Below are 10493 nucleotides of genomic sequence, written 5' to 3' on the forward strand. Positions count from 1 at the left end.
GTCATATGGCGTGGATACGTGTTTTTCTGTGTCTTTGGTGAGTTTATAAGTTGCCCATCCGTGCACGTAAAATTGCAAAAATTTAAGTGTGGGAACAAAAGATGCATTCTATCTAAAAGTGAATGCTTACCCAGACCTGCCTCGTGTAACCACATCCCCACAAATCAATGTCAGTTTGTGGAATGATTTGACTAAGACTGCCCAAATGTATACCATGGGCGTACATGTCAGTACAATTGCTTTGGAACCTGATGTTTCAAATATGGTAAGAGGCGCAACATTTCCGTCACACGCTTGCAATATTCGACCAATCACTACGCACTGGTTAACTGGCCAATCACAGCACACCTCGGTTTTCAGAGTGATGAGCTTTGTAAAAAATCTGCAGGTTTCACAGAGGCAGGGCAAAGAGGAGATAGAAACATGCATGGTATGTGAAAAATACAGAATATTTGAACCTTAAATTGTGTATACACATTGCAATACATCTAAAACAAACGATAATATTCGTTTTAGCCATGCAAAATGACCCCTTTGAGCCAAACAACACAACAAGTGCTGTAAAAATGCTTCAAGTTCAAAAGAGAAGAAAAACATTACAACAGGTGAGAAATCAAATGCCATGTAACAAGCAAACATACATCAGACTACATACACCCATGGGAGCAGACAAATCCCCACATACAATTAAAGGACTTCAAACTGTTTTTTATTCACAACTGGCCGTCGTGAGTTATGTAATGAGGGGGAAAACACATATTCAGTTGATGCACAATAGCAATTATGATGCGGGACTTAATAACGTTTATATTCCATTTATCATGAATATAAAAGGCTTCCATGGCGACATTAATTCAAATATTCATTTGTCATTAAAGCTTAGCTCAGCGTTTCGTCCACATGCTGCTCATTTGCATATTTGTTCTCTTTCTCCCGTCTCATCCTGTCGTTTTCTCTTTACCTCCTCGTGGGTGAGTTCAAGTTTGAGTGAAGTTAACATTATCGTGGGATGTGCATTTGCTCTTACTTGTGCCGATTTAATTTTGAGTTTTTAATCTGTTGTGTCATGTTCTGCCCCATATACACAGTAGATATTAATTGGTCTCTTACATGTTTGCTTGCATCTTAAATATGATTTATTTTAAAGTGTGCCAGTTATCCTAAAGGGGGGGTTTATTTTGACCTTTTTCAACATTTATTTCAGTACTTTTGCCACATAGACATCCATTGTATATGAAACTCTTTATAAATGTATCAGTATGCTCTAGCTGTTTTGATAGAGCTTAATAATATAAAATTGGACATGAATGGTTGTAAGGGATTCAAAAAATTTTCATTTCTTCCATGTTGCTTTTACTTTTATTTCCAAACATTTTAGCGTGCGTTCATGCATTAGATGTTTTGATAAATATGGCTCCTAATGCTGTGTGACCTTTAAAAAGCTTAATGCCAAGTCAGGCATATTGAATGCTGTCCGTGGATGAAGTGTGTTTTTTCAGAGGCTGTCTATGAGGATGTGTGGGGGGGCACAATGGCGCATCGTCAGACAGAGGGGGCATCACAATGTGGGGCATTTGAGCCACGAAAAAAACTGATGGACAGCCCTTTTATTTGATGTATTCTTTAAAGGACTCTGCAGTTTGGATGTGGCGGGTGGTCTTCTATAATGAGGAAACTAACCTTAGACCAGGTCATCTATCTCTCTCTCTGGCTCTCTCTCACACACAGGTTTGTTTTGAATCCTACAGTTCCTAAGTTATAGTTAAGGACAGTGAGTTGCTATGTGATATTTTTTATTACCTACCTAACTACTTCTTCCACAAAATAAGGTGCCTTTTTAAACCAAAATAGTTCATACAAAATATTATACAGCATCCTCTTAAAATCCTGGTAGTGTATCAAGCATAACAAGTAAAACACTAATTTGAGGGACCACCATCCAACAAAGAGAACAATTATAACAGCGATAACAGTTAATGATTGTTGCCATTTTGATAGATGCTTGCTGTTTCATTTTGACCTTCATATATTTCTGTGGCCAGGCTGGGTGGCTCTTCCGGAGCAATATTGGAGCTCTTTTCTTTGATAAAGGTGGCGAAGATCAGGGAGAAAGATGTGGCCTTTTGTGACCATCAAGGTCTTCATTCAAGCTACTGATTGAGCTTTCAGCCCTTCATTCATAATTGAAGGCCATTAACTCCTATGGTAAGTGCCTGTAGTTTAATTAGCTGCTCTGATGACTGGGTTCTTCACTGGTGAGCACTAAGGTTTAATTGAGTCTTCGGTCAGTGGGCAGACAGGAACAGTGAGCTAGTTCACCTTCAGCACAAATTGCAAAGAAGGTGGACATTTTAGAAGCTGCCATTAAACCACAGGTTTAAGGTTTTCAATGCTCTTTAGTCCACCTACTGTATAATATTATACATGTGTTTTAAACCATTTGTCCTCATGTGTCCTTGACAGCTGTATGAATAGAGGTTAATGGTTATACAACAGTTCTAGTTCTCTTACAAACCGAGTAACAAGAGTCCTGATATACTATATGACCCCGTCAAACTCAAAATCTAATTATTAGAAAACGAGCATCAAAGTTCGATTTTATCCATTAATTTCATTATGATTTCACTCTTTTACATGGTCCTACCCAGTCAATATTAAAGATATCAAGGTTATTTTTCACATAACGTAAATAAGAACCTTTAAAGCACGTGTGAGCGCGCGATTCAACATTTAATTTAAACCTGGACATAAATGAAAAGTAAAAAATAAAGCATAGAAAAATCATGATGTGCAGTGAATAAAAATATTCATGGTTATTCATTATCACTATAACACAAATAAGTTAAAAAGAGAAACATACAAGTTCTGTAATAATATGTGACCCTGCCTGTTAAACCCAAACTAAAGCCATTTTTTGGTTATTTACTGATTCTACAAAAAAACATCCTTTTTAATGTAAGAACGTTATGTGGAAAAAAAGTTAGAATAATAAAGGTGCTCTCTGGAATAATAAAGATTCTTTGTGACAAACCTTTTTTTCTAAAAGATTTAATAAAGAACCTTGAACATCTGAAGAACCTTTCTGTTTTACAAAAGGACCTTTACATTTAGAAAAAAAAGGTTCGTCCCAAAGAATCTTTTGAAGCCCTTTTTTTTTAAGAGTCGTTTTAAAAGTGGTCTCAGAGTCCCATTGTTTATGAATGAGTATTTGTGAGCGTGTGTTTTTATTTCATTGTCTGATCCCGTTCTCCATCTTTCTCATCACGTTGTCTGTTCCTTGTTCTCCATCCCTCTATATCTTTCATTTACTCTCCTCACCTTATCTAGTCTGCTCTGAATCGGTTTATTCCCATATATCTCTGGCCCCCTTCATACATCTATCGGCATCCTTCTGTGAGTGTGTCTGTGTTTATGATTGTGTAGGGAGGGGAAGCTCAGCTGTTCATAAGATGCGATTGGTAGAGGTGAGAATTTCTTAGACTCTTGTTGCTGTTGAGCCACAGGGCAACTGAAAGATTTGAACAGAACATTACGTGTGGCTTTTCTCCACAGTCTTGGGAACAAGGAACACAATACTTAGTTTCATAAAGCATTGAGTATCATACACAACACACTCACAAGAGCATTTTCGTGGAAAACTCCCTTTTTAAAACAGCTTTCTGATGTCAGAGCATTTAAAGTGATAGTTCACCCTAAAATAAAAAATTGTCATCATTTACTCACACTCTTGTATGACTTTCTTTCATCTGCAAAACACAAAAGAGGATATTTTGAAGGAGAAAGTCATAAAGGTTTGAAATGACAAGAGGGTGAGTAAATAAATACATAATTGTAACTATTACTTCAACTGTGTTTACATGAAAACTGCATCCCCTTTAGGAACCTTATGGTACTTCAACATGTAAATCGTGAAAGCTAGATGTTACCACTGAACTTGTTAGATAATATCACCTTCATCTCCAGAGTTTATGAATGATTCGCACGCTCTCAAGGTTTAAGATGTATGAAGATAAACAGACAAAACGTAAAACCATTGGACCATACAGTGTCATCTCAAAGTGATGTTGTGCGTGCGTAGTGTGTGCGCGTGTGTGTGTGTGTGTGTTGATAGACTAATTTGCAAGGTTCTTTAACAAGCTGTTTTAGGATGTTTTGGCATTGACAATTGCCCTCTGTTTCACATCTCTGAAAATGTGTGATTTTGTCTGTCTCTCTTGCTGAGAGTGACTCGCTTAGGGATGCACAGCATCTACACTTTAATGTATATAGGAGATGTACAACAGATGTTGTGATTTACTGATGTGTATGTCTCATTATCCTTATGACTTCTACATCATTATATATCATTAAGAAATAATTTCCCAATGGCTTTTTTAGATTAGCGCTTGAACCCAGGTCCCCTTGAATGCTAAAAAAAACCTCTACCACAAGTATAAAACCTATTCAGATAATCATCTACTAAAACATTGATTGGACGTTTTTTCTTATCTTACATAGAGCACAAAAGTGAGCCAGGACTGCCACTGGTACACCAAAACAAACAGCTGCGTGATACCCTTGGCTGCAGGCGCAAAAACATTTGCCAACATATTTAACAAACAAACATTCAAAGAGTGAGCAATGTTTACAACTTTGAGAATGACAGACTGTAATCGGCATGTCTGGAATCTCTACATCAATAATGTTGCTTAGAATGATTAAACCTAAAACAGTTTAAAGCCATGCACCAATTATCTCAAATTAATACAAGATTCACGAGTTCGCCTTGCCTCTAATGAACTGGGACTGATAAGTATGCGTGTTTGGCCTGCTGTCCCGGGGCGAGGGCTCGGAGCTCTGTGATCCTCCTCGAACTCTGAGCACCTGCCCCTTGACCGGGGACAGGGCCCAAGGCTTGGTGTGTGCCCGGACCCGGATAATACCCCCCAGTGCTGAGGTAAAAACAGGCTTGTGGTGTGGAGTCGGGGTGGAGTCGGGAAGTTGCGAGACTTCCGAGAGAATGGAGGTGAGATGGGCTGTTAGAATGATTGCGGTGATTGTTTATCGAAAGCCAGCCGAGTTAATTATCTGCACGTGCTCCTCCCGAACCTTGTTAATAAAACATCATAAAAATACTTGAGCTTTATTCTATAACGTTACAGATCTTATTTTAACCTCATGTGACTCCACTTTCTCCTTCAAACTCCCAATACCTGTCGTAGCCTCTGGTCCAAGGTGAGAAGAAGAGACAAGATCTGACAGCTACTGCACCAAGGGAGAAGCCAAAACTACAAGCACTGACACCCTGGGATTGATTGATTATGTCTGTCTTGGCTCAAACGCGTCAGAACAAACTCAGCACGGCGCTGTACTTCGGTCATCACAGCCCTCTTCTCGGCATCCCTCTGGTGCTAGCACACACACACACAAAAACACAGATACATTTTATTACATTAACGCTGGGCATTTCACCTCCTGTCAGCAGCAGAATGACGGCAGCGAAGTGTGTGACAAGGTCGGAGCAGAGCTCACAGTCTAACCAGATTACACGGAAATTAGGCGAGCATGCACGACGCCACCGATGCCTGGGAATTGTGCTTTCAGATCAGTAGAGTGTGTATGTTAAGCCACAGGGTGACGAGCGTGTGTCTTTGTGAATGTCATTACATGGGATGTTACATGGGTGGGTCATTCTACAAAACGGGTGTTTTTGACCATCATATACAGTACATTAAAAAATTACAAGGAATAGGTGATTCCACATTAAATTATGTATGGAAATATGTTTATTTTATGTCAATTATTTTTTTAATTAAAATTCATTTTAACATGTTTGTCCTTTCAGGAAGATGCTATTTTTACCGTGTGACAAGCAGAAGCGTCATGCATCCTTATATTTTTGATAATTCAAAATAAAAATATCCAAAAACATGATGATTCTGAATTTTACAAAATCTTAAAACATTGTGGCAGAAATGATTCGTTCAAATGTCTAAATTTTATCAGAGACATGACTAAAAAATATTATCAATTAGATGAAGATTAACATCGGTTGCTTGAATGCATCAACCATACCGCTATCTTGTATCTTCCTATACTTCTTTTATAACCCAGTAGGGGTTCATCTTTTAAATCCGGTTAACATGAATTTCTATAGCAAACAATTAGATATTGAAAAGCTTTAAAGTTGCACTAGTTTAATGACCTTGAGTACAAAACTTCAATTACAATTCAGAATATTATAAATTTACAGTTTATTGATAGTCTTTGGTCTTCACACTGCTGTAATTTTTAAAGATTTCATATTATTTTAAGGTGAGTTTTAAGGGTACACTACTATGAAAATCACAGAGCTTCAGTTTGACCTCAACATGAAAAAGTTCAATTTTATAGATATTGTCAATATTTTTTGTTCATATTAAACTATGTTAAAAGTTTTAATTTATTTCGTAAAATCACATCCTTTAAGTTTATATGTAAAATGTGTTAATTATAAATTGTTGGTCCCTTTAAACTCATACCCGTTGAACGTCTATGCAAATACTTCACAAAGAGACTTAAATATCACAGATTGTTTTCACTTAAAGGTTATCTTTATAGAATGATTAATATATGATTTATACTGTATATAAAGATGACGAAATCGAGATAGAACTAGTTTTTGCTCAAAGATGAATCAGACATATTATCTGTTTAAAGAGGGAGCCATCAGAATGCATTTCTCAAAAATATCAGGTCTGTCCAAAAAATATAAATAAGTTCACATTAATTTAATGAGAGGTTACATAATTGTGGCCCTGCCTGTGAAAACCCAACTAAAGTCATATTTTGTGTTTAACTGTTCTCAACATCTTGTAAAAAATATCAGGTGAAAATGTTACATTAATATCAAAGTATAAATTATTAGAATTATTTGTGATAGACTATGTACCCTCAAATAAAACATGTTTCAATTATGCCTTAAAAAGGTTGTTTTAAATAAACAATATTTTTATTAGAAACATGATGTAATCTTAATGGGAGCAGGGGTGTGATTAAAGGGTACATAAATGTATACCCATTAAGCACAGCCAGACTTTTTGCGTTTAATGTATATTTGATTTCAAATGCTTTTGTCATTTAAAATAAATGTACATTTTATTGTATGAGATATTGATATTTTATTTTGACAGAACTTTTTGTTCTAAAATCGAAATCTTGCGCACTAAAATGTCTTAATCTAGATTTTGTTGAGCTTAAAAGGTATACGTTTACCCTATTCATTTAGCTTGGAATGGTATAACGCCTGACACTATAACACAGTTATTCCACAGATGTTTTGTGTTCTTTAAACACAAATATGTTTCTAATTATTTCACAGAATGGCTCAGATTTTATGTATTATGTATATTGAATTCCGTGTAAATGCTGCATTTCTGTTGATTCTTCTGAATTGGCCTTCACTGTTGCCTTTCTGACTGGTGGACAGAGGGGTCTATGGCCCCCAACGCCCCCTTCGTCCTGTCTGTTTGCTGACAGGGGGCATGGCCCAATCTGACCTCTGGCTCTCACTCCCCTGAGGTGGCTAACTTCATTTCTGCACAATCGAGTTAGATCCCAGATCATCCCTGCATATTCAGCAGCCCTCCCCGTTTCATCTTCCACCTACACGCCCATCAAAACAAAAGTGAACACACGCATTCTCTCAGACGGATATTCATGTTCGCCAAGCCGCAAACGATGCAATACGCAGTTATATTACTGTGGAGCGTTTTGATGCGGACGCTTAAGGGCCAAGCTCACGTTTACCCACCGGTATGCTTGATGTGCTTTTCTGGCAGGACAGATGTCATACGTTCAGACTCTCCTCGTGTGTTTTTAATAAATCAAATATACCATCATTGCGCAATGCACCATAAATCAATTGCTTTCTCGATGCAGACAATTCTGCAGATCGTTCCCATCTTTCGCCCTCGTTGTGTTTGTGTGTGCGCGCGTGCATGTGTGTGTGTGCTGGGAGCGCATTGCCTCGTCTTGGCTCGGCTCTTATGAAAGCTTTATTGGATTCTACCATCCCCGCAGGGAAAACGCTTTAAATGTCTTTGCAATTATCCTCTAATAACAGCGCTGCGCTCTTGGGCCAAGTCAACGTTAAGGAACTGCAAGTTAGTCAGTCAATAGAGGGGCTATTAATCTCTGTCACCTGTCTGTCACGATGAGTCGCACAACAGCAGAGGCGTCTCTTGACCCGCGCGCGCGGCCCCTCGCCGTTGAGCGGAGAGCGAGCGCGTATGTGCGTCTACACACCGTAGGAGATATTTCTACAAGCTCTCGTGGGACCCGCTTTAGGCTGAAGTGTTCAGACAGAGAGGTGAGAAGAGATGGTGGGAAATGTAGATGATTATTAGTCGCTATACCTTTAGTTTATCTTATGCGTTTAACAGCATGACATCACCTGTCTCGTATCCTCTACATTGCGGCGGTATTCTTAAAACGTGCTTTGAACGTTTTGCTTTAGAATAGGCAAATTGAAACAGACACCCAGACCAAATGAAAGGAAATTTGTGAAAAAGGAAATGTTATAGTTATCCTTTTTCTGTTTTAAGGAGGCCTGTTTTGGGTTTATTACATCAGAAAATGTTATCATTTAGGCTACTCCCAAGAATGTCTCTCTGGTGCTGTAAAAGGATATTGTGACTTCATACAGAAATGAAACGATTTCGAAATGAGTTTAAGGCTGTCTTCACGTGCTCTCTGAAATCCGATAATTCCCACTTCAACCCAGAAAAAAGTATGGAAAGGTGCTCTTTCAATGTTAGCAGATAGGCCTACTTGTAATGTTTTAAAACAAATAAATGACAATCGTTAATGTTTTAGTGTTACTAAATAGCCTACTTTTAATGTTACTAAATACAGACGTTACTTCCGAGTTGAAGTGGTAATTAGCGCATTTCCGAGAATGAGGCATCAAAGATTTGAAAATTCTGTGCCATATGTTTTGTGTAGTAAACAGACTGAAATTGAATCTGTTGATTGAAAATGTTCCTTTTTCTGCTGTTCTCAATGCCTTTTGGCATACTCGGTGTCTGATGTCTTCCACCCTTCTCTTTTTTCTTTCTTCTTTTTTTGTTTTTTTTTCATCCATCCTCCTATGGCCTTTATTTGTTCTTCTGATTGGCTCGCACTTTTTTCTTACTTTCTTCATACTTTCTTCCTCACATTCTCATCCCCGGATCAAACAATCATCCTACCCATCCCTTGTTCTTTCCCATCTACTCTGTCTTTCTCTGACCTTCCTTCCTTCTTCTGACTGTTTGATGAGAGGAGTGTGATGTGAAATTGCCCCCTGCTGCGACAGTTCTCTTAAATGTCTGGGTCGTGCGGGCTCTGTAAGAAAGTGCCTGAACCGGACAGGAAAACCAGCTAGCGGAAACAGAGCGAACCAGGCGAAGAGCGAGAGAAAACAGGCTTGTGTTAGATGATTGCTGGGGCAGTTTACATAATGAAATGTGTGACCTGGGTGGTCTCTATATATGGAAATCTTTTGGAGATGTTTGTTGTGATCTTTACAGATTTATAAAGGTCACCTGGTGTTGCGAGTACACGCTGAAAGGGGGTTCGCTTTGTAAGTACTGATCATAATGCCAGGGCATAGCACGACCCCTGAAAACAAACAGACTGTTTAAATGTGAGAAAGGGAGGGGAGAGATGCCAGGGAAGTGAAAAATTCAGTGAGTAAGCCAAAGAGGAAGCACTGCGAAGGTATAACATAGTGTTCCATCTAAGACATTCCACCTTCCCCATTCATTTTTAATGCGCCATATATCTCTGGTACACCGGAACATGACATCTACCCTGAAGTGTGGGAGACTTTCATCACAGATTCTATGTGAGGTTATTTGTGTGTGTGTGTGTGTGTGCATGTGTGTCTGCTGTCTTAGCTTACTCTACTTATTAGAAATGATATGAATGAAGGCATCTTTCATGTAGCTCAGTGGTTAGAGCATGGTGCTAGCAACGGCAAGGTCATGGGTTCGATCCCAGGGATTGCACATACTGTGATACAAATAGTTTAATGCAATATAAGTTGCTTTGGATAAACGCGTCTGCTGAATGTAAATGTAAGGTAAAGATTAGCATGTGCATTATGTATGAAATATCAAAAGTGAAAGCATAATGCTTTAAAGGGATACTTCACCCGAAACTGAAATTCTGTCATCATTTACTCACCTTCGAGTTGTTCCAAATCTGTATAAATTTCTTTGTTCTTATGAACACAGAGAAAGATATTTGGAAGAATGCTTTTAACCAAACAGATTTTGCCCCCAAATGACTAATAATTTTTTTATTTTTGGATGAGGTATATCCCTTTAAGACAGGACTCTCTCACTCACATACGCACACCACCATACACCTTCCATCATCTGTGCTGTAAAAGTTAAATGCCTTGGGCTGTCCCTGCCCGACTCTAAACACTTCTGAACGTCATTGTTTGACTGCCCCTGTAAAAACAAAATACCTCTCTTTTTCTTCCA

The sequence above is a fragment of the Triplophysa dalaica genome, chromosome 14 (assembly GCF_015846415.1).
Source record: "Triplophysa dalaica isolate WHDGS20190420 chromosome 14, ASM1584641v1, whole genome shotgun sequence".
Lineage (NCBI taxonomy): Eukaryota > Metazoa > Chordata > Actinopteri > Cypriniformes > Nemacheilidae > Triplophysa > Triplophysa dalaica.